Source organism: Pelophylax lessonae (genome assembly GCF_965119305.1).
Source record: "Pelophylax lessonae genome assembly, chromosome: 2".
NCBI lineage: Eukaryota > Metazoa > Chordata > Amphibia > Anura > Ranidae > Pelophylax > Pelophylax lessonae.
Window position 1 is genome coordinate 20,418,620 of NC_138769.1, and position 26,262 is coordinate 20,444,881.

Consider the following 26,262-nt stretch of genomic DNA (forward strand, 5'->3'; position numbering starts at 1 on the left):
TTCTCCAGGAAAAGCAGCAGTGTGCAAAACATGCACAAAAAATTTAAGCATGGGATAAGTAACTGCAAAAAACAAAAATATGTCAAATCTTTGGGCCCATCTAAGTGCCGGTTCACACTACCGCGACTTGTCAGGCGTCTTGGTTGCCTGACAAGCTGCGGTCCATTCTGTGCTACGCGAACCGTTCTAATAGGAACGACTCAAGTCGCTCCGACTTAGAAAAAGGTTCCTTTACTACTTTTGACAGAAGTCGGAGCAACTTGCATTGACTTCCATTATGTGAAGTCCGTGCAAGTCGCGCCGAAGTCGCGGTGCACGGCGACTTCACAGGTCGCCCCCGAAGTTGCGTCGCCATAGTGTGAACCGACTCTCAGAGTTCATCATATTGAATTGTATCATGCAGCACAGAAAAAACAAAATGAATATCAATGTGATTTTGAAATACCTCCTCCACTATCCCAGGCAACAATAACAGTAACATATTTTATCATATGTATTTATTATATGTTTGTTCTGTCTCTTTTTGTATATGATATTTGTAGATTTTAAATTTGATAAGTTGTTTTTATGTATTATGTAGCATTTGAGGGTCTTCTCCTCAGTGTGTTCTATTGTGTGACCGCTAGATGGCGCCGTCTCTTCCGGACTTTGGCAGCGTTTATGTGTTTTATATTTTTCAGTATTTGCCCTTTAGAGTATGGTGGGAGGGATCTTGCCATGCTATAACGCTTAGTCTTAATTGACTCATGTATTATAAAATCTATGGGTTGTTACTAATCCTTTGGTATGTTTAATACAATGGATTACATCCGGTTGTAGGGGATTTCCGGGCTTTGGAACACATAAGTCCATGTCCGGTATGCTGTTTGTTTTAAGAGTTCCGCCCTCCTTCACCGCTATTTATAGCGTTGTGTGCCGTGAGACCATACCCCTAGACGACGTCTGTTGATGACGAAACGCATCGGGTGGCGCTCACAGGTGACGCAAAATGTGGAATGGATTCAGCTTTTAATAGGGGTCTTAAGTCTCTAAAGGAGCGGAAGGAAATTGTGGTAAGGCCCGCTGATAAAGGCGGTGGGATCGTTATTATGGATTCCGCCGCCTATGATGCAGAAATGCATAGACTTTTGGCGGATAGGGAAACATATCTTCCTTTGAGAGGGGATCCAACAGGAACCTACAAGAAGGAGTTGATCGACCTGGTCAATGGCGGGTTCGATAGAAAATGATTGACCAAGAAAGAAAAAGCTTTTCTGGTACCTTCTGCATCAAGGATTCCTGTGATATATTTCCTACCGAAGGTGCACAAGGATCCGGTTTGCCCACCCGGGAGGCCCATTATTAGTGGTATAGACTCTGTCACCTCCCGGGTGGGCAAATTTATAGATCACTTTTTGCAGCCTTTGGTTATTAAGATGCCTTCCTACCTCCGAGACTCCATGCATGTGATAAACGAACTTCGAAATATCACCTGGAAAGATAGCTTAATACTGGTTACAGCTGATGTTTCATCGCTGTACACCATTATATCCCATCAGCATGGAAGAGAGGCGATATCCTATTTTTTGGGTTTTGGCAGTTTGTTGGGCCTCCAAAGGGATTATATACTTACCATTTTGGATTTTGCCGTGGCCCACAACTATTTCTGGTTTGATGGCCAGTTTTATTTACAGAATAGGGGTGTGGCCATGGGTGCCAAATTTGCACCAAGTATGGCCAACTTATTCATGGCCAAGTGGGAGGAGGATGTCGTCTTGAGTGTGCCTAGGCCGGAGCTTGTGCTCTGGCATAGCTACATCGACGACATCCTCTTCCTATGGGATGGCAGTCCTGATTCCCTTCAAGAGTTTATGATAGCTCTCAATGATAGTCAGAGAGGTATCAGTCTACAGTATGAATTCAGTAGTATGGAAATTCATTTCCTTGATCTGAACATACGAGTAGAGGACGGTCAGATTGTGACCTCTACGTTTTTTAAGACTACTGACAGGAACGGATTCATTGACACCACTAGTTGCCATCATAAAGCTTGGTTGGAGTCCGCTCCTGCCAGTCAGTTTTTGCGCTTGAAGCGAAATTGCTCGCGCAGGGATGACTTTTTACGTGAGGCATCTATTCTAAAGAAAAAAATTCTTGAGAAGGGATATAAAGAGGTGCTGCTTAATGAAGCGATTTGCGGGTCAGGAAAGACTTATTGCAGCCTAAAATTAAAGAGAATAAAAACTCTTTTGAATATGCCTTTTTTCTTCTTTCTCTACGCAGCATTTCTCTGTTAAGAGGATACTGCGTCGTCATTGGCATATACTACAAAATGATGGTGTATTGGGCCCCGTTCTTCTGCACCAACCTCAGGTTATATATAGGGGAGTCCCCCCCTTAAGGTTGCAGCTGGCTCCAAATATCAGAGATCCCCCGAAGAGAGTCTCCTTCTTCCAACAGAAGGGGGGTTTCTACAAATGTAGAAGATGTGCCATTTGTAAGTTGAATGTTGTGATGAGAAGATGCGTAGAATCTTTCAAATCGGGTTCCACTGGTCAGGAATTTGAAATTAGACCTTTCATTTCCTGTTACACTAAATATGTGGTGTACCTGATTAGGTGCCCATGTGGCCTTGACTATGTTGGCCGCACTATCCGAGAGCTTCATGTGAGGCTCAAGGAGCATGTGGCCAACATAGTCAAGGGCTACCCCAAGCATAGCATGTCACGTCATTATAACCAATGCCACCAAAGGGACCCTAAGGGCACCCTTTTTTTGGGCATTGACAGATATGCAGGTAATTGGAGGGGCAGCAATTTGACTCGTGGGGTGTCGAGACTCGAAACAAGTTGGATTTATAGGATGAAGTCTTACACCCCGTTGGGGTTGAATATAGAATGGGACTTGAATGCATTTATCAGTAATGCTTGAATGCAGGTCGGGTCCTTTCTATTTCCCTTCTTTGTGGTAATTTGTATATTTTATCATATGTATTTATTATATGTTTGTTCTGTCTCTTTTTGTATATGATATTTGTAGATTTTAAATTTGATAAGTTGTTTTTATGTATTATGTAGCATTTGAGGGTCCTCTCCTCAGTGTGTTCTATTGTGTGACCGTTAGATGGCGCCGTCTCTTCCGGACTTTGGCAGCGTTTATGTGTTTTATATTTTTCAGTATTTGCCCTTTAGAGTATGGTGGGAGGGATATTGCCATGCTATAACACTTAGTCTTAATTGACTCGTGTATTATAAAATCTATGGGTTGTTACTAATCCTTTGGTATGTTTAATACAATGGATTACTTCCAGTTGTAGGGGATTTCCGGGCTTTGGAACGCATAAGTCCATGTCCGGTTTCCTGTTTGTTTTAAGAGTTCCGCCCTCCTTCACCGCTATTTATAGCGCTGTGCGTCGTGAGACCACACCCCTAGACGACGTCTGTTGATGACGAAATGCGTCGGGTGGCACTCACAGGTGACGCACGCCGGTACGGAGGAGACTCAGCGGCCATCTTTTCGGCGGTTTCCGGACCACAGCACGTCACACGGAGGGGAACACCGTTTAATTGACAAGATGCCTGGTTTTATCATCTATCTTGTAAGTGTTCTTAATCTGGTGTGCTATTAATAAATATTAGACAGTCTGCACTATGAAGGTGTCCTGCTCTTTGTTTCATGCTTATTTATATGGTGGAATCTGTGAGCCCTGCAATATCGGGAGGAGGATCGCCCTTTACTTTTTTACATTTGGCCATATCGGATCTCTGTAATGGGAGTCATCTTCATTTGGTAAGAGGCGGCGTGATCAGTGTGTCTGGTGGTGTTTCTCCGGATCTACAGCTTTGCACCTTTTTTGCTTGTAGTGGACACTAAAAGACTGTCTGGTCCAGTCAGTTTGGGCTTTCATAGGAGTAGCGCCACAGCATACTGTACATAGAATAACAGATATGTTTCTGAGAAAAAACAAGTGTCACTGTCTAGATTCAGTAGGAAGATCCCAACTGCTGGACAGAGTAATCACAGAGATGATGGTCACTGATAACCAGCCATTTACAATGGTGTCTGACTCAGGATTTAAGGGGTTGATGTCCATACTTAAAGCGGAGTTCCGGGCAGAAAAACGTTTTTTTCCTGAACATACCCCCGGGACAGTCAGGGCTAGCACATTCCACAATGGCTAGCCTCTGATCTGTCCCGGTTCGCACTTACCTTTTAGAAGAAATACTTACTTAGAAATTTTCTTCCACAGCGTTTCCATCTCGGTTGTGGGCAGCTGAAGCCGGCGCGGTCCTCTTCTCTGTCTTCTTCCGCGTCTTCGTGTCCCAGAATGCACTGCACCGGCCCCTCTCGTTACTTCCGGTGCGGCGCCACATTCCTAAACAGCTTCTGGGCATGCCCAGAAGCTGTTTAGCAGGGGAATGCGGCGTCGCCCGGAAATGACGAGCGGGGCCGGTGCGGCGCATTGATTCCTGGGAGCTATGACGTTTAGCTCCCAGGAATCGTCGCGAGGCAGGAAGTGACGGGGTGAGCCTCGGCGCTGGAGGAGGAAGCTGTCATAGGTGAGTATTTACGATCTTCAATAAAAAGGTGAGTAAACAAAAAAAAAAAAATAACTATCCAATTCCTTTTCAGGTGCGGCATACCTAGCGGAGGGGCACAAAAAAAAAAATCTTTTTTGTGCCCGGAACTCCGCTTTAAGCCAAGTTACACACTGAAGAGTGAGAAGTATTATTGAACTGAAATGCTGGGAAAGATTCACCAAAAGGTCGTTGACTAAGTAAAGGCTATGCTGCAACCAGAGAATACTGGAAACTCACTCTCATTCACGACTGACTGCTGGTCAGGACAAACAGAGTCACTAATGATTCTTACATGCCACTTCATTGACAGCGGATGGACAAAAAGGGAATTGGTGTTGAATACAAAAGTGATGTAAGGATCCCACACTGAGTACAGTAGAGAAATGTTTCTAGGCATGCTTGAAGACTGGGGAATCAACAAAGGCCGAGTGATGCTTGTGCTCCTTTGAGACAGCGGAGCAAACATGCAGAAAAGAATGAGGCTTGCTGATATGTCAGACTTTAGTGTCATGACACACAACACCCTCCAACTTTCAAATGATGGTCTGTCAAGTCAAAGAGCTTTGATTGATATATGTTTTGAGAAGCATGAAGAGATTAAACATTTTGTGCTGGCAAGTCTTTTGAATCCTCGATACAAGAACCATGCTTTCTCTTCTGATGATGTATTGGCCAAGGCAAAACAATGGCTAACAGAAGATATCAACAGGAGGTGCAGGAGGTTCCTGCCGAAAAGACAAGTCCAGAACAGCATTTTTATAATCTGAAAGACTGAAAGGAATATGATAGGCTCATTACGGGGTGAATGGAATGCGGGTTAGCCCGGAACACCTGTAACACACAAAGATGTCTGTCATATCTCTCTACTAATCAGTCCTTATAGGAAAACTATGGAAGATCCTTTCATTTTCACTGTCTATTCTTTCCTTTTACTTTTTCTCTTTTCTGACTTTATCATTCGCTTTCAATCTAGAATGTTATACACTGCTCAGTAGAAATGTTCTGATTTTATGACATAAATGATGCACCAAAATTGTAAGTGCCTATATGGTTAAGCTGTCACTTATATAGTGTTGTAAGTCATAAGCAATAAGCTGTTTGATGTTTATACGTTTATATGCTTCCGCTGATCCTGTTTATGTAATGAACATAAAACTCTAATAAAAATTTTATTGCAAAAAAGAAAATAAAAGTTTGTTTGCACAGTATGAAGTGTGTAGATTGTAGTTACATGGAAAACATTTTAGTGAATCATAAGTGGTTTATGTCGTGTTTATTGGAAGAGCAACTGCAAGATTATATTTATTTTATATTGATTTATAGAGAGCATTGCACATATTACAAATTATTCATATAGTTTTGTAATGTGTGATTCACAATTAGTGAAATCAGCTGTGGGGGTAATTTATTTCTTTACAGCTGTGCAGGAACACTACGTTATTTTCTTTTATTTGTAGTAGGAGGAAGAATTCTTTCTTACATTGGTGGTCACTGGTCAATGAGAAGAATTCTCCCTTACATTGGTGGTCAGTGGGAAGAATGCTCCTTACATTGGTTATCAGTGGGAAGAATGTTCCTTACATTGGTGGTCAGTGGGAAGAATGTTCCTTACATTGGTGGTCAGTGGGAAGAATGCTCCTTACATTGGTGATCAGTGGGAAGAATGCTCCTTATATTGGTGGTCTGTGGGAAGAATGCTCCTTACAATGGTGGTCAGTGGGAAGAATGTTCCTTACATTGGTGGTCATTGGGAAGAATGCCCCTTACATTGGTGGTCAGTGGGAAGAATGTTCCCTACAATGGTGGTAAGTGGGAAGAATGCTCCTTACATTGGTGAGCAGCAGAAAGGGAAGGAGCTCTGCAAACAGCTGCCTGTTGAATTTTCTGCTGTGAACGATCCCTCTACAGACATGGAAGGAAAACCCCTGACAGGGATGTCTTTGGACCATCAGGGGAAGGCCGATGGACCTTTTTGCAAGCACTCCGGACAAGGTTTTTTCTGTTAATGTGTCTGCTGAGACCAGTAGTGCCTTTAAATTTGCATGTGGCAAGATAGCTGAGAGCTCCAAAGAGTCTGCATCACTTTCACCTGAGCCTCCTTGTGATCCAGGGCTGATTGGTGGTGGGGAGGGGCTCAGCACAGTGCACCATGTGCAGTGGAGGCAGCCATGGAAGTCTCTGTCAGTAATGTTTAACCTGTTGCTGTTTTAGAGCAGCCTTCCCTATCCTTAGCTGAAAGGCCTGTCCTGGTGGAGGAGAAGATACCTGTTGGAGGTGAAACAATTATGAGTACAGCCAGGGCCGGCCTTTGGGGTGTGAGAGCTGTGCGGCCGCACAGGGCGACATGGTCAACAGGGGCGCAGTGCGGCCATCACAGCTCATAACCAGGGCCGGTACAAGGGGTGGGCGGAAGGGACGGATGCCCTGGGCAGAACAATTTATTGTAGAAAGGGGGGGCACAGGTGAAGTGCTGGCACTGGCAGTGTGCTGCCAAAACTTTCCTCGGCAAAAAGTTTGTGGCTTCCACCGGCCGCCCTACAATGAGCAGCCTGCAATGATGTGCTAAATGTGCTCCTGCACCCAGCAAAATCCTGGGACCCAGCCTTTACTTCCCTGTCAGGCGGAGCCGCAGAGTAATCTCTGCCTGACAGGCACTTCTGAGTCCCAGCGAGGCGTGACATCACCGAGAGGCCGGCCACACTATGATCAGTGAGTCCTGGCCCCTTACCACGTGATCAGCTGTCAGCCAATGACAGCTGATCACGTGATGTAATCAGAGTCGGTAATCGCCTTTTTTTTTTCTCACGCTGATAGCGTGAGGAGGAAAAAAAAGGCAATCACCGGCTGCTGTCAGATGGACAATGGTCCTGAAGAGTGAGAGCAACTGCTGCCTCATGTGTGCCCACCAGCGCTACCTACCTGTGCAGGTCAGTGCCACCTATCAGTGCCAACCAGTGCCACCTATCAGTGCCACCTATCAGTGCCCATCAGTGCTGCCAATCAGTACCTCATAATCAGTGCTGCCAGCTCCAAAGAGCCTGCTTCATGTTCACCTGAGCCTCCCAGTCTTCCAGTGCTGAGTGACCAGCTGATTTCTGGTGGGGGAGGGGATCAACATGGTGCTGCAATTGGAGTGGAAGCAGCTATGGAAGTCTCCTGCAAAGTTTCACCTGTTGCTGTGTTAAAACAGAATGCCATTTCCACAGCTGAAAACCCTGTCCTAGTGGAAGAGAAGATGACCGCTGAAACTCTTACCAGTGCAGCAGCAACTATGGATTCTGCTGTGAAGACAACAGGAATAATAAATATCCCAGCAAGTATAAAAACATTACATTAATGTTAAAGCAATGAATGTGGTGGGTGGTGGTGAAGGGGTTAGTAATGCTGGGAAAAATAGAAATAACATTTACCCCCCTGCTCAGCAGAGGAAAGATTCATCAATTGTACAGATCAATCCCGAATCTGTGCAATCGTTATCTGCTAAGTCTGTGTCAGATAATTTAAAACAAACTGATGGATTTTCTGCTGGGAGGAATGTTGGCAGCTATGCTTCAGTTTTGGGGAGTCGCACCAGGGTGGTTGGTGGGAATTCTGTTAATAGTCACAATTCAGGGAGGTTTGGTGGGGGGCTGGTTAGTGGGTATAGGAGGAGGAATGTGGTTCAGTTGAAGTGGGACGGGGATGGAACTTCACCAGTAAGGGAGAGGGTGGCTGAGTTGGTTTTGGAAATGGGGTTTAAAGCCTGTGATATTTTTGCTTTGATTTGCCCGGTGGGGAGTTACGAATTTGATTTGTCTTTTGTAAAACCTGAAAGTTTGGATCTCTTCTGGGAGAGATTTAGGAGGTGCAAGGGCCTTCAGCAGTGGAGTGGTTTGGTGCCAAAGGTGATTTCAAGGCAGCCTCTGATAAAATCAGTGACAATCTTGGTGCGTAACGAATCCATACCAGAGGCTGATTTAATAGTATGGCTACGCCGATATGGGGAGGTCCTCACTCCACTGCGGAAGGTCCTTGATGAGCATGGGATATGGACAGGGGCCTGGACAGTGTCACTAAAATTGGGGGTGCTGGGCAATGTAGTCCCTGCTCAGCCTTACTGGGTAGGGATAGGCTGACCATTTTCTACCAAGGTCAGCCTAAGGTGTGTAATAAATGTGGTGATAAAGGCCACTTTGCATCGACCTGCACCCTCAAGAAGTGTTCACTGTGCCAGGATTTAGCCCATTTGGCCAGAGAATGCACCCAGATTCGGTGCAATTTGTGCCAGCAGCTGGGTTATCCATATAGCCAGTGCCCAGAGGCACTGCATAACCTGCCAGTATTGGAGACTGAGCTGCAGAGGCTTGATAAAGAAGATGAAGCAGCTGAAGTTAGGGAGGAAACTGTTGTTGCCCCTCCTGTGTCTGTTGTGTTAGATTATGTTTCCCCTGGTGATGTGGTCCCTGAGTCTGTCCCTCCTGTTGTTGTTCCTACATATACTGTGCGTAGATCCTCCAGACTAGCGGAAGCTGCTGGGGGGGCAGGTATAGTGGATCTTCCCCCTCGGCCTACTCCACCTCCAGTCCCTGTCTCTTGACACCACAAACATGGCCAAGAGGGTGCAGGGGTGCTGGATGGTGGTGAGGTCGATGGGGTTGAGGGAGGGGTGTCCATGTCCCATGTCTCACCCTCTGTTTTGGAGGATTCAGATGAGGAGGGGTGGGAGAGGACAAGGAGAAAGAAAAAGAAAAAGAGGAAGACCAGTAAAGCAGTAATTTCCTCCTTACAGTCAGACCCAGGAGAGGTTCCTCTTGGCAACACATTTTCTGTTTTATCAGGGGAGGAGTTGGTGTCGGATTTATCTATTTCTTTATCATCTATGGATGAGGGGGAGTCACATAGTGTAAAGAGAGCTGTTTCAGGTGATGAGAGTGTGGTAGAGGTTAAGAAACGACTACCCCAATCATCCTGATGGCAGTTCCCGCTCCGATAAGGGTGGCGACCATTAATGTCGCCAGCGTGAAATCTGCAAGAGCTCGTGATATTGCCTTATTTTTGCTCAGTGAGTTTGATGCTGAGATTTTATTTTTGCAAGAGACCTGGCTCAATACTTTGGCCGATGTCCATCTAGCAAAAAGGGAGTGGAGATGCGGTCCCTCCTTTTGGTCTCTTGCGGCTGAGCCTTGCAGCGGAGTTGCGGTTCTTTTTAAAACCGATATGGTAACGTGCCGGCGGGTAATTGAGGTAGAAATGGGGAGATGCATGGTCTTAGACGTCTCTGTTAGGGGGCAGGACCTGCGCCTGATCAATATCTATGGACCGCAGTCAAAATGGGACAGGAAATGCCTCCTCACAAAGATCAAGCCATTCCTTTTTACATCCCAGCAGGTTGTCTTTGGAGGTGACTTTAACACCATAATTAGGCCTGAAGACAGGAGGGTCTCCATAGACAGGCTGGGTTATGATAGCGTTTTTCTTAGAGATATGGTTAGAAAATGCAGGCCTGGTAGATGTGCACATTAAGCACTGCCCTGGCAGCACGGGATTCACGTTTCAGAGAGGGAATAGTCAGAGTAGGATAGACAGGTTTTTTTTAAAAGGAGAACTCTGCTTTCTTGGCTCCTGAGTTGAGGGCGGTGGAGTTCTCTGACCACTGTATGCTGTCTGTGACTCTGAATGCCTCGGACACTCCACCCAGGGGAAGGGGTACCTGGAAACTGAATTCGGCTCTCCTGGAAGAGGTTAGACAATCCTTTGAGGATTTTTTTCAGGCACAGGTTTCTATTCTGGACTTTTGCAGCAGTAAGTCAGAGTGGTGGGAGCTTGTGAAACAAAGGGCGATTGAACCTTTCAAGGCCATAATTAAGAAGAAGCAGCTTGTTATGTATATTGCCTACCAGCATTTGCGGAGGAAACTTGATCGTCTTGTCTCGTATGGAGGAGATCCAGGGGAGATCTCGGAGGTAAAGCTTCTTCTTAGGAAGTGTCAATACGACCGGCATGCCTCCTTGGTTCTGGAGAGAGATTCTGGGAAATATCACTCGCCTGATCCTTACCAGAACTGTAAGCAAGGCATAGCAGTTAAGACGGTCATAGGTCTGAGGGATAGTACGGGTTCCCTGGTGAAGTCCAGATCAGGGATCCTGGAGATCTTCAGGTCATATTACGCAGACCTTCAGGGAAGAAAGGACCTTAGTCGGGACAGGGTGAAAAGCTTTCTGGATTCTACTCCAGGACTGTGAAATGGTACTCTGCCTTTAATGGATTTGACAGAACCAATTTCAGCGAAGAGGTTGTTCATGCTAGAGAGAGAAGCTGACTACTAAAAAATCGCCTGGGCCAGATGGGTTGACAGCTGAATTCTATAAGTGTTTTAAGTCCATTCTGGCTCCCTTTTTAGCGGAGGTTTATAACAGCTGTCTAGAAGAGGATTCACTCCCTCCCTCCATGATGCAATCCATTGTGATTCTTCTGTCAAAAGGTAAAGGCCCTCAATGATTGAGAACTGGCGCCCCATCAGTCATCTCAATGTTGATATAAAGATCTTGGCGAAGATTCTTTTTTGGTGCTTGCCGTCAGTAGCAGGCGATTTGTTGTCCAAACACCAGCGCTGCTCGGTCCAAGGTAGAAGTACCTTTTTACTAATTTTAGCTGTCCGGGAGGCTTTGGAGTGATGCAGGGCTGCTGGATGGAGAAAGTACTTGCTGGCATTGGATCAGGCGAAGGCTTTTGATCAATTTAATCATGAGTACTTGGTAGATACGGCGTGCAGGGGAGGTTTATAGTCTGGCTGAAAACATTATAAAAAGGGGCTGAGAGCTTTTCACTTGTTAATAGTTGGGTTGGAGGGCCTTTTAAGGTTTGCTCTGGTGTGCGTCAGGGATGTCCTTTGAGCCCCCTGCTATATGCATTCGCAATTGACCCCTTCATACGAAGGTTAGAGGGTGAATCATTGTGCGGGGTGCCTTTGGGCATTGCTGGTGTGCCACCTTTAAAGGTCGTGGCCTATGCTGATGATGTGTCTGTTATTATCTCTGGGAAAGAGGAGGCGCAGGAGGTGGTCTCTGTGATAGAGCAGTACACGGTAGCCTCTGGCTCTGCGGTCAACCATGAAAAGAGTGACGATTTCTGGATGGGCGAGGACGGTGAAAGCTTTGAACTTCCGGGTGCCTTCCCAGAGCCCCAGCAGGAAATTAAAGTGTTGGGCATCAAATTTGGTCCTGGTGACTATGGTCATCGAAATTGGGAAAGCAGGTTGGTGGATGCCAATGCCAAAGTAGCAAGCTGGAAGAAATGGAAACTTTCCTTAAGGGAGAGTGTTGACTTGATCAAAACTTTCCTGATCCTGATCCTCCTCTATGTCAGCTTTTTCTGTATCTTGTCGGAATCTCTCTATGCAAGGGTGTACAGCTGCTTTTTCCAACTGTTATCGGGAAATAGGCTGAACCTGATCAAACGAAATGTAACTTACCTGTCCAGGCTGGAGGGTATGAGAAGTACAGCACAACTGATTCCATGCGCCTCATCTACCTCTCCCAGGCTGAGCTCTGTTGTGGCAGGTTTTCAAGAGGCTGATACCAAGTCAAATTCTGTCACTTACACTGCTTGTATTTAAAATAAATAAATAAATAAATCATTTAGGTCTCGTTCAACTTTTGTGAAAAGTGATCTGCAGTGGATCACTTTTCAGAAGGCAGTTGATAGACGGCAGGGATGTGATGTTTCACCTCTTCATTGTCTTTTTTAGTGTCGGTTCACACTAGGGCGACACGACTTCGGGCGACTAATGCCGTCGCCCCATGCACTGCGACTTTGGCGCGGCTTGCAACGTCTTTGGCGCGGCTTGCAATGACTTCACATAATGGAGGTCAATGCAAGTCGCTCCGACTTTGCAAAAAAAAGGTGCAGGAACCTTTTTCTAAGTAGGAGCGACTTGAGTCGCTCCTATTAGAACGCTTCCAATTGCACAGCACGGTCCGCTACTTGTCAGGCGACCAAGTCGCCTGACAAGACGGAACAGTGTGAACCGGCAGTTAATCCTGAGATTGCTGAACCAATGTACACAGTTGCAGGGTGGTGGGGGTTTTGCTGTGAATGGGGAAAAAGGTTTAAGTTTTGCTGCAGCATGTGTACAGCCCTGAGCACCTGTATGTTCTTCTGTAGGTGGGCGGTCGGGAAAAGGGGGCAGTAAATCCAGGAACCCCTCAAGTTCACCTCCAGGTACCCCCAGGCTGCTTGTACCATTCCACTGATTGGAGGGGGGGGGGGACATTTTTCTCAAGCACAGACTTTGTTGCAGCAATCACAGGATTTGTGCTGTGTCATGTCCAAAGTCTAGTATCAGTTTCCTGCTGAGAATGTCACATTACCTGCACCCCCCTCCCTGTGGAATGGTACAGTCCTCAGGTATATAAGTCCAGGTACTGGCTGATCTACTCAGTCTGCTGAGAACTTTGCAAAAATGAGTGACGTTGGTGTCAAACAGTTACCTGGGGGATGGAGTGAACCCATGGCAAATACTTCAGAAGGTCAAGTCATCCTTGACATGGTAAGTCGTTGGGGATCCAATCCTAAGGCCGGGTTCACACATGCTGCAGCCGCAGGTCACAGCAGGTGCATCACAGTTCTCCAATTCAGGTCTGAATATTTGCCTGAATTCGTACCTGAATTTGAACCAAAGACACACAGGACCCTTTCTAAATGCAGACCGCGGCTGCCCCGGAGATAAGTGAACCGGCCTCCATTGAGAGCCGGTCATACTCTCCTGTCATGCGAATTGGATGTCCAATTCACGCATGTGTGAACACGACCTAAGGGCTCATTACCACCAATTAGCTTCTATCTTTAGCTTGTTCTGTTGAGTTTTACCAATGAATGTTAGAAGCTGATTGGCTGCCATACTCATCTGCTTCAGTTTTGATATATTTCCCCAAAAATTTCCCAAAATGTATTTTGCATGTAACTTCTATACCTCTGTGTTTGCGGTTCCATATTTCTGATTCTGTATGAAGTGTATGAATGTGTAGATTGGGCAGTAGAAGGACATCTCTATTCCAAAATCGCTCTGCTTCTTTATCTTACTGAGAAAAATGGGCGGGGGGCAGGGGGTATGAAGCCGCAATGAGCGGCACTGAAGCACAACAGACGTTACCATAAATCAGTAATGTGAAAGGGCTCTTATTAACCCCTTCACTACCGGGCACTTTCACCCCCTTCCTGCCCAGGCCTGTTTTCAGCTTTCAGTGCTGTCACACTTCAGTTGCACTGTCATGCGACATTTTTATAATTTTTCTTCACAGATAGAGCTTTCTTTTGGTGGTATTTAATCACGGCTGGGGTTTTATTCTTTGCTAAATAAATGAAAAAATACAGTAAATTTTGAAGAAAAAAAAAAGTTTTTCTTAATATCTGTTATCAAATTCTACAAATAATCTCTCTTAATAAATTTAGGCAAAATTTAATTCTGCTACATTTCTGTGAAAATAACCCAAATCGGTATATATTATTTTGTCTGTAAATGCCACAAACTATGGGATATGTATCTGAAATTGAAGTTGTAATTTTTTGTCACAATTTTTTTATAAATTAAAAAATAATTGTTTGTTTTATGTTTTTTTTTTTTTTTTTTACATACTGTCACCAGTCCAGTACAGTGTCATCATGTAACCGGTGTAGCAGTGATCAGATCAGGGACACTAACTGGTGACTGTATGTAAAAAAAAAAAAAAAATATATACTTTTTTTTTTACATATTTATTTTTATTGTTTTACCTTTTTTTTTTTTTTTTTTTTAACACACTGTGACCAGAGCAGTGCTGTTTTACCTTAATAACACTGTACTGCTCTGGGGAAGTGATCAGGGTTAATTTTTTTTTTTTTTTTTTTACACATTATGATTGCTTATACTAATGAATTTAATTGGTATGAGCAACCATTTTTTCACACAAATAGAGCTTTCTTTGGTGGTATTTAATCACCACTGGGTGTTGTATTTTTTGCAAACCAACAAAAAAAGACCGAAAAATTTGAAAAAAAAAAAAAAAAACGTTTTCATAGTTTGTTATAAAATTTTGCAAACAGGTCCTTTTTCTCCTCCATTGATGTGCACTGATGAGGCTTCACTGATGGGCACTGATAGGTGGCATTGATGGGCACCGATGAGGCTGTACTAGTGGGCACTGATCAGGAGGCACTGAGGGGGCACTGATAGGTGGCACTGAAGGGCAATGATAGGTGGCACTGATGGGCAACACTGGTAGGTGGCACTGGTGGACACTGGTTAGCAGTACTGATGGGAACTGGTAGGTGGCACTGGTTATCGCCTTTTTTTTTTTCTCCTCACCCTCTCAGCGTACGGAAAAAAAATATCAGATTACTGGCTTCTGTTTACATCATGTGATCAGCTGTCATTGGCTTACAGCTGATCATGTGGTAAAGGGCCGGGATCAGCCCTTTACTGTGATCAGCCAAGTCCCAAGGACGAGAACAGAAGGACGCCAGTGTACACCCTCCTGGCAATTTAAGCCCGTGCTGAAGCTCTCTTTCGGCTATAGCACGGACATCAAGTAGGTAAACACAAAACAAAAAAATGTATTGAAGGCAATCCTTGGATGCGATGGCTGCATTAGTTTTTGCTATTTAGGCGGTTGGCAACTTATTCTGTTATTTTTTGGCTTCCTCTAACCCCTTCCAGACCGCTCACTGTAGATGTATGGCTGCAGGGCGGCCTGGTTGCTTTGGATCACATACATCATCCAATATATCCAGGTAGGGGGTGCGTGCACATGAGCCCACCGCCTCGACTGTGATGTCATTCGCTAGAGCACCAGTTGATCAGCGGATCCCAGCCAATGACAGAAGAGAGTTCTGTGTAGCTAAACAACACAGAGCTCTCTACAGACAGCAGCCATGTAACATTTTCTCTTTAATGGCAAATGCATAGGTGCTTTAGCAAACGCACAAGTGCCAACAGCGAGAGATAAATTGTATCACGCTGTTGGCAAATATGCTTTCACCTACACACATATCCATTCGCCATTGAAACTTTAGGGAGGTGGTAGATAGGATAGGTGGGATTTGAACCCATGACCTGACTGTTTGGAAATCAGAGCACTAACCTAAACATATATGACTAGAAGTCAACATTCTAGTTATTTAGCAGATCGGTATCTGCTCCTTTGTGCAAAATGACCTCCAGCAGGCCACTGGTGTGAATGTCTTTGACCAAACAATCAGAAACAGACTTCATGAGGGTGGCCTGAGGGCCCAACATCCTCTAGTGGGCCCTGTGCTCACTGCCCGCCACCGTGGAGCTTGATTCGCATTTGCCATTGAACACCAGAATTGGCAGGTCTGCCACTGGCACCCTGTGCTTTTCACAGGTGAAAGCAGGTTCAGCCTGAGCACATATGACAGACGTGAAAAGGTTTGGAGAAGCCAGGAGAATGTTCTGCTGCCTGTAAAATTATTCAGCATGACTGATTTGGTGGTGGGTCAGTGATGGTCTGGGGAGGCATATCCATGGAGGGACGCACAGACCTCTATAGGCTAGACAATGGCACCCTGACTGCCACTAGGCATCGGGATGAAATCCTTGGACCCATTGTCAAACCCTACGCTGGTGCAGTGGGTCCTGGGTTCCTCCTGGTGCACGACAATGCCTGTGAGAAGAGTATGCAGCCAGTTCCTGCAGGATGAAGGAATTGATACCATTGAATGGCCCCCACATTCGCCTGACCTAAATCAAATAGAACACCTCTGGGACATTATGTTTTGGTCCATCCGACACCACCAGGTTGCATCTCAGTCTGTTCAGGAGCTCAGGGATGCCCTGGTTCAGATCTGGGAGGAAATACCCCAGGACACCATCCGCCGTCTCATTAGGAGCATGCCCCAACGTTGTCAGGCATTCATATAAGCACGTGGGGGCCATACAAACTACTGAGTACTACTGAGTTGCTACAATTAAATTTCAGCAAAGTTGAATAGCCTGCTGCATCATTTTTTCACTTTTTTTTCGGGGTGTCTTTGAATTCAGCCCTTTGTAGGGTGATCATTTTAATTTCCATCAAACGATGTGGCATCCTTTCCTTCCTAACACATTACCCAGTCCATACCAGTATAGATCATTCCTAACACATTACGCAGTCTATACCAGTATAGATCATAACACATTACCCAGTCCAGGTGCTATAGTAAATAAACCCCTTAGTGTAAGATTGGTGGCCACACTATCAGTCTGCAGCTCATACCAGTATGGACCACCATTTGTACCACTCATTTTTGTTCTGTACTTTTAACTGCTATATCCCATTCAATAACAATCAGTGTGAATGGAAAAGTGATGAAGATGTGGAAATGCATACACTATATGGCCAATGGTTGGTGGACACCCGGCCATCACCCCTCACACATGAGCTTGTTGGACATCTCATTCCAAAGCCATCGGGTATTAATATGGAGGTGGATCCCCCTTTACTTCACACCCTTCTGGGAAGGCTTTCCATAAGGTTTTGGAGTGAGTTTGTGGGAATTTGTGTCCATTCAGCCAGAAGATCATTTGTGAGGTCATGTATTGGTGTCATTCTATTCAAAATTTGAATTTTTGTAGATGGTTATATTCTTTCTATTCTGTTGTCTTCTTTAATTCTATTAGAATGTGAATGTATTCTGTTTTTTTTAGTTTGAAAGTCCGAATTCTGGGTTTAAAAGTCAGAATTCTGAGATTACAAATTTGGACCATGATAAAATTTATTAAACACAATTCTGAGATTAAAAGTCAGAATTCTGACTTTTAAACTCAGAATTCTGACTTTTAATCTCAGAAATGTGTTTAGTAAATTTTAGCATGGTCCAAACTTGTAATCTCAGAATTCTGACTTTTAATCTCAGAAATGTGTTTAGTAAATTTTAGCATGGTCCAAACTTGTAATCTCAGAATTCTGACTTTTAATCTCAGAATTCTGACTTTCAAACTCAGAATTCGGTAAAAAAAAATTATTTTTTCAGGCTCAGAAATCTTTCAAAAATTTTTTTTTTTTTTTATGATGGCCCCAGGGCTCTTTCATAATTTTCACTGTATTATGTTCTTTTATTTTCTATTATATTCCTTTATTTTCTATTCTAATCTATTCTTTTCTGTTTTGTTTTCTATTCTATTTCATTCTATTTGAAAGTTCGAACTAGAATCAAATGCAAAAAATAATTTAAAAACGTTTTGAATTTGATTCAATTTGAATTTCCTACGGAAGTTTTGTTATTGTAATTCAGAAATTCGGATACACCTGAATTTCCAAATAATGAAAAATATGTCCGCATTTCAATTCAGAAACTAAACCAACCACACATTTCTATTGATGCATAACTTAGTAGCACAGAGACTGTAGTTTCACTGAATAGAAATAATTGAAAACACAGAATTTTCGATCTATTTTTATTAATTATTTTTATTTCAATATCTTTTTAGTTTTACATAGAAGGGTGCAGAAAGGGCATCATTTAAAGTTTTGATTTACTGATTGTATGTGGGGACAGATGTAGTGCTGGCAGCAGCTCACTCTAGTATTAGTATGGTAACTGGGGTAGGATTGGCAGCACATGAGTAACATATTGGATACAGTAATGATGTCGGGGTCAACAGAAGAATCCACAGAGCCAACTAGGGACCAGGAGATTGGACACTCCTGGAGGTGAGCCAGATGCTTTTCCCTCAGTGTGGGTGGGGGGGGGGGGGATTAGTATGTGTGTGCTCTGACTCTTTAGATTCCCCTTTATTCATGGCTTCTCGAATGTTGCTGTCAGCTGCACTGTGCAGGACCTGCAGTGACTATCTGGTTAGTCTGATCCTCTGCAGCAATGACTGTATTACAGCTGCTACTCAGTGCGGGTCTAGATTTGGGTCATTCCAATCCTAATAACAGTTTTCTTTCTTTCTTTCAGGTGAAGTTCCAGTATGAGGTACAGACCAGGACGGAACCCAAGAAATTTCGGGCAGTCCTTGTCCGTACTCAGATTGTTAATGGCACAAATTATCTTTTCAAGGTAAGGCTTTGGGTTTTAAGAAATATTGTTAGCTTGGGGTGTTTCTACAATGAGAAGTGCATTAGGTGTGGCAGATACACGGTGGAGGTACAGTGGTGCCACCATAATGGGGAGGTCCCTGGGATCCCAGAATAGTCACTTGTTAACCTATACACAATATTGTTTGGATTTCCAACCTGGTGTCCTCTAGCTGTTTTATATAAACCTATTGACATACCAGGGAGTGGTCCAGTCTCACTTTTTCTCAGTATCCCCCCTATTCCTCTTTACAACATAACTGTTTGAGCGGGAGATTGAATTTCTTGGCATGTCCACCATGTGGGTTACTGGTGACCTACAGATGCAGCAATTCTGATGTTGGGCTGAATTTCTGTATGTTTAAAGTAGGGATGCACCGATCCGATATACGGATCAGATATCGGCCCTCGATACGGGCAAAATAGCTGGATCGGGGGATCGGTAAAATTAAGAGATCCACGGGCCGATCCGGTTTTGCTCTTTACATAGCATGTAAGGGATCAGAGAACAGCTGTCAAAGAAAAAAAAAAAAAAGAGAGCCTCCTGCAAATGCCTTTCAACTCTCCCAGTTAAGTAAACACAATGATTACATTGTATCTTTTCGTTCCGTCTGCCGGAGGAGGGAAGTTTAACCTCTTAAAGCGGAGTTCCGGGCACAGATGTCATTTTTTAATAAACATACCCCCGGGACAGTCAGGGCTAGCACATACCACAATGGCTAGCCTCTGATCTGTCCCGGTTCGCACTTACCTTTTAGAAGAAATACTTACTTATAAAATTTCTTCCACAGCGTTTCCATCTCTCTTGTGGGCAGCTGAAGCCGGCGCGGTCCTCTTCTGTGTCTTCTTCCGCGTCTTCTTGTCCCAGAATGCGCCGCACCGGCCCCTCTCGTCACTCCCGGCGCGGCGCCGCATTCCTCCACAGCTTCTGGGCATGCCCAGAAGCTGTTTAGCAGGGGAATGCGGCGTCGCCCGGAAATGACGAGCGGGGCCGGTGACGTCGCATTGATTCCTGGGAGCTGTGACGTTCAGCTCCCAGGAATCATAACGAGGCAGGAAGTGACGGGGTGAGCCGCGGCTCCGAGGGAGGAAGTACTCTGAGGTGAGTATCTTCGATCTTCAATTGCAAGGTAAGTAAACAAAAAAAAAAAAAAAAATAACTATCCAATTCCTTTTCAGGTGAGGCATACCTAGCGGAGGGGCACAAAAAAAAATATTGTTTTTGTGCCCGGAACTCCGCTTTAAAGACTAAACCCATGACATTTTAGATTTTGAATGCAAAATTGTTATAAGGTATCTGCCGATACCGATCCGGAAGTATTTTTTTTTGTTATAAGCTCACAAAACAGTACTTCCAGATCGGACTCGGGATCGGCGATTTCACAAAGCAAAAGATCGGGATTGTGACCAAAAAAGTCAGATGGGTGCATCCCTAGTTTAAAGTGGATATTACTGACCATCCATCTGTCCCTGATGAAGACTCTTTAGGAATTAAAACGCACAGGACTCTCACGTAACAATCAGTCATAATTTATTTGATTGTATGAATGTATCTATATGATATGTGCATTGATTAATGGTCCATGAAACAGCAGTTTTGTATCAGTCCTTCTTTCATTATAGCTTTTATAGAATATTTAATATTGAATATTTTAGAATTTTTGTTAAACGACTTTTAGTCAAAAGACTTACTAAAACTAAGTCGAAATGTGACGCCAAAATTTACACTGGTGCACAGTCCTAAAACCTTCTGTAAAAGTCAGAGGATGCAGAATACACATTTGAGACCCTCTAAGCGATCCCCAATTCTGCTGTGAGGATATACAGATTAAACATTTAAACAATAAAGGTGACCAGCGCTACGGAATACCTCAAGTATAAAAAATTGATAAAATACAGGTGTAAGCAGCCACAAACCAACCCCTGGGAACCCAAGGGCAAGATGTATATCAAAAGGAAAGAAGTTTGTATGAGGCACTACCTGTTTGAGCAGTTTCTAAAAAAAATGGGGGGGGGATGTTAACCCCTATACAGGTGTATGTGCACCCAAAGAACCTTGATAAAGTGCTTAGTGCAAAAAGTGAATATTAACAAAACTCCCCACAAGGGGAAAGAAATGCACTGTGACAAATAAATAATATACTTAAACGTGACTGCTCATATGCTTAAAAAATTATATAAAACTAATAACATATAAAGTGCCAGTGAAAATGTGCAAAAACTGCAATATCGATAATAATATGCCAGTTATTTTATTTAGAGACACACCCTACAAGTGTAATAGGTAAAGGTGAATAAGTGAAAGTTCAACCATAAAGTGTATTGTGAGTGAGGTGCCCAAAGATAGCAACCGATTGGTAACACTCTCACCCCAAATATTCCTCTTCTGGGCCAGAGAACTGGATATGTAGCCACAGAGGAAAAAATCCAAAGCCAGGGGTTCCTTCAGTCCTTCAGCCCGACAAACCACGTTGAGAGCTGCCTCCCTCAAGATGTATTAATCTGTGGTGCTCAAGCAAAAAGATACGGGACCCCAATAGCATAGCAATCCATAAAAAATACAGTAGCAAGTGCAGAGCAACTTACACTTCAGACCGATCACATCAGCCGTAGATAGGACGCCGGGACGCTTCCGCGTTCCACGGCTCCGAACCACTCAGACCGGAAGTGACGTGTGGTATACGTAGCTCTGTCCTACGCGTTTCGTCATCGGTGGCTAAGCGCGTAGGGCGGAGCTACATATGCCACACGTCACTTCTGGAGAAGGGAAACTAAACTAATTAGGGAATTGGAGGACCTTAATTATGAAGAGCTTGATTTGTTCTCCCTGGAGAAGAGACATGATAGCAATTTATAAATACCTCAATGGTGATCCCAGCATAGAATAAAAGCTATTCAGTCGAAAGGATTGCATGAGGACTTGAGGGCATACAATGCGATTAGAGGAGAAGCGTTTTAACCTCAGGCAATGCAGGGGGTTCTTTATTGTTAGGGCTACAAGATTGTGGAATTCTTTACCACAAGAGGTGGTTTCTGCGGGGAGTATGGCTACTTTCAAAAGACTCTTGGACGTACATCTCAAGAATCAGAACACTCAGGGGTATGAGAGATGATTACGGCCATACACACCTACACGGGTTGAACTTGATGGACTATTGTCTTTATTCAACTTCAACTATAATGTAACTATGTAAGTTCCGCACAATGTACTGGGAATAATTTAGGAGAAAATAAAATACAAAAAGTTTAGAATGAGCTGCTGCCTACCCAATTACTAATCCTGATGGGAAATAGTAAGGTAAGAGTGAAGGTAAATGCTGGGTCTGGCGCTGCTAGATATTTCACCTTAACCAGACAACATGCTAGTAATAGCTGATTAACGACTTTAGCCCCAGAAGGATTTGCCCCCTTTTTGACCAGGCCCTATTTTGCGATTTGGCACTGCGTTACTTTAATGGACAATTGCGTGGTTGTGCGGTGCTATACCCAAGCAAAATTTACGTCCTTTGTTTTCCCACAGCACCCTGGTTGAAAAAGACTGGCCTAAATATGGTGCTTTTCCACTGCATGGAACCGAACGGTTCAGCTCGCTTTTGTGCTTTTCCACTGCTGGTACCGCATGGTACGGTGTAGGAACGGTTCGGCCCGGTACGGCGGCGCTTTTCCACTACATGGAACCGAACGGTACGGTTCTCTAAAACAGTACCACCTCGATTGTGGTTCCAAGAGGTACCATACCGGTACCATATCCCACAATCCTTTGCATGCAGCTGACTGTATGCTGTATGTCACTACTAGCCACTGATTGGTCAGAGAATCGTTGTTATCCCACCCACTATCCCACCCACTTACTTTAGTAGTACTTTAGTGGAAAAGCAAACCATACCGAACCGTTCCAACACCGTACCATAAGGTACCATGCAGTGGAAAACCAAGCAGGGCCAAGTAGGGCCAAGTAGAGCCAAGCCGGTACTTGCAGTGGAAAAGTGCCAATAGATGACCTCTTCTCTCCCAAAACAGGAGCACACAACTGTCTCCTGAAAGGACAAAACTTCCTCCTGGCCAGAGCACTGAGCTACAGTATAACCAGGCCTTGCTTATAACAATTGTGCACATTGGCAAGCTCGCATTGCAAATCTGCAGAAAGACCTAGACACTAGAGACTTCTTCCCACCCAAACCTCTTTGAAGTCTTCAAACTCCAGACCCTGATCCAGGATTACAAAATCCGGAGAAAGCTGAATACCCAGTTTTCTCCATTCAGTCACAACACTCTGGAGCCCTGTACTCTGCATAAGTGCAAACACTGGTCTCCCCTAGACTGAGACAGCCAGGATCTAGAGCTGCTGTATATGTAACCACTTTAAGACCACAAGGATTTGTCCCCTGGCCACTTTTTTCAACTTGGCACTGTGTGATTTTAACTGACAAGTGCACGGTCGTGCTACGCTGTACCCAAACAAAATTAACGTCCTTTTTGTCCCACAAATAGAGCTTTCTTTTGGTGGTATTTGATCACCTGTGTGATTTTTTATTTTTGCGCTATACACAAAAAAAGAGCGACAATTCTGAAAAAAAGAAAATCTATATTTTTCACATTCTGCTATATAACATTCCCCCCAAAAAAAATTAAAAATCAAATTTTTTAAATATTTTAGGCCAATTTGTTTTCTGCTACATATTTTTGGTAAAAACAAAATCGCAGTAAGCGTATTTTGATTGGTTTGCGCAAAAGTTATTGCGTCTACTAACTACGGGAAAGATTTATGTAATTTTTATTTATTTATTTTTCTTACTAGTAATGGCGATCTGCAATTTTTTGCGGGACTGCGACATTGCGGCGGACAGATCGGACCCTTGACTGACATTTTTGACACTTTTGGGGGTACCAGTGACATTACTACAGTAATCAGTGCTAAAAATATGCACTGTCACTGTAATAATGCCATTGGCAGGGAAGGGGTTAACCCTGTGGGTGATAAAGGGGTTAAATGTGAGCCTAGGGGAGTGATTCTAACTGTGGGGGGCGTGGCTTCTGAAATGACCATAGAGACCTGTGACCCTATATAGAAGGATCACAGAGGCTCTGATCATTCCAGGGAGATGGACGGTCGGCTGTGTTTACAACAGCTGACCATCCTTCTCTCTCAGCGGGGAACGATTGTGGGTGAAGTCCCTCTGTCCCTCTTTCCTCCTCATTTGTCCCTCATTTTAGTCTGATCTATAAAGCTGTATATTGTGGCACTTTTTATCTTTCAAAAAGTGTTTCCCAGTGCTAAACCTTTCATCCAAATTCTAAATGCATTTGTACATTTTAGAAGCCAATATAAAGGAATAGTAGTGGGCAAAGGCACTCGTGGGGTTAACCAATAATTTGATAATAATAATAACCAATAATTTTTTTTTATAATTCTCCTTTAAGGGGGTGTGGCAGGGAGGGGGTGTGGTGGGGTATTCTGTGCCTACATACTTTTGCTAATAAGTGTCCCTCGTTCCCATCTCAAAAAGTTGGGAGATATGCTTGTGGTGTGTAGTGCATGACAGGGCACGGCCGTAGTGGGCCCCTTTTCCATCGGGATTGAGTGCCCTGCACTCTTCTGTACCCTGGATGATACACTGACGCCTGGGGTGATTAGGATGTGCCCAGGCAAACCTGTGGGTGTAACCTGGGTGTGGTCTGCACCCCCATAGCGACACCACTGACAGACAACATTGCAGCAGTCACTGCAGTTCCTCACCAGTGAAGCTTGCACTCTAACGTCCTTGTGTCAATCCTTGCTCCACAGGAGCTTGCAATCTAAAGTAGCCTCCAGAGCAGTGGCGGCTGCTGCTCCATGGGCCGGGGGGGGATGGATTCAGACCGACCGCACCATACCCCCCCCAGACCACACCAGGCCGCACACCATCCCCCCCCCCCCCCTCAGACCACAGCGAGACAGGAGAGGAGAAGACAAGACAGGACAGGACGGACAGACAGACAGGACCCCCGCTCACTCGCCCTGCCTGGATGCAGCAGCAGGCGGCGGCAGCTTCGGCTTCTTCCCCCTGTCTTCTGTGTCTCCTCCCTCCTCCTCCATGCCCAATGGCATGGCTTCTCCTTTCGAACAATCGGGAAACGGGTCTCAAAACCTGCTTCCTGATTGGCCAGGAGGAGGATCCGTGTGACAATAGCGAATTTCCATTCACTATTGTCACATAACTGGGTAGGCTTGGGGCGTACTGCTCTGCGCCCCGAGCCTACCCTTTTCTTAGCCTGTGAGAGCCTCTGGCTCTAATCACATGGTAAAAAAAAAAAAAAAAAGCCCCATTGTACTCCATGCGTCCGGCACCCCACATGTAGATTAGGGGGTCGGACGCATGGATGGGGGGCGGCGCCCCTGCGCCTTAAATGACCGGCCGCCACTGCTCCAGAGTATCTCAGAACTGTTATTCCTGATAGAACGCCTAACAATATGATAACCAGAATATCTATGAAAATACAAGATTAAAGGAGAAATTGTTTTCTTAACTTTCTTGATCTTTTCAGGTTGACATCGGGGATGACACTTATAGCCACCTTTTGGTCTACGCACCTCTGCCTTGTAAACACGAGAGACCGGTTTTGTTGCGTTACCTGGGGAATATGAGGAAGAATGAAAAACTGGAGTATTTCAGGCATGGAGATGAGCTTAACGTTGATTGAAGATGAAGAATCCTCCCTGGGACAAATATTCCCCCAATTCACCTCTTAGTCATCACTAAATTCCTAATTATAATCAGGGCCATCTTTAATATCGATTTGACCCTGGGCAAACATGTTCTTGGGCCCTCCCAAATCCACCTATCAACTATTTGCGGGCAGTGTGGGCTCAAGGGGCAGCTAACTTGGGCCCCACAACAATGACCGGGCCTGGGGCAGCTGCCCTTTTGCCCTGCCTTAAAGACAGCCCTGATTATAATATCATATGTCATGGAAAATAAAGTATACAGTACAGCACATGTCTACACTACATGCATTCCAAATGTTTATCTCTAACCTCTTCCTGCTGGTATAATGCACATATGGGACCTGCACAGCGGACGGGTCCTAACGCTGGTTGTATAAATGAGTCGGTCGGCTCCCATGTTTTGTGCAGAGAGCGGCTCTCAGCTGTGACCGAGCTGTCACCAACAACTCCTCCTCTCACTACTAATGAAAGAGAGCTGGTGGGTGGGGCTTATGATCATGTGACTGCTGCAACAGCCAATCACTGGATCACTTGAGCCTGAAACCTCACCTCCTGTCAAACGCCTTAAAGGGCCTGCAGCAGCCAGCAACAAGGGGTTAAAGCAATAATAAACCCAAAACCAAGAAATGTAATTTAATTGCAGCTTACCAATCATTAGATGCAGTGCCTGTATTAGTTTTCTTTTTAACCACTTCTGGACCGGAAGGATTTGCCCCCTTAATGGCCAGGCCATATTTTGCGATTCGGCACTGCGTTACTTTAACGGACAATTGCCCAGTCGTGCGACGCTGTACCCAAATAACATTGATGTCCTTTTTTTCCCACAAATAGAGCTTTCTTTTAGTCACCTGTGCGATTTTTTTTTTGCGCTATAAACAAAAAAAGAGCGACAATTCTGGAAAAAAAATTATATTTTTCACATTCCGCTTTATAACATTCTCAAAAAAAAAAAAAAAATCTA

General features: G+C 44.5%; 1 protein-coding gene across 1 annotated transcript in view; it reads right to left on the reverse strand.

The window, feature by feature from the left end:
* LOC309547924 (cystatin-B-like) overlaps nt 1-26,262 on the reverse strand; it is a gene marked incomplete at its 5' end in the record, with an annotated part of 1,082,587 nt that overhangs the window by 372,062 nt on the left and 684,263 nt on the right. The gene's annotated exons all lie outside the window — the stretch shown is intronic.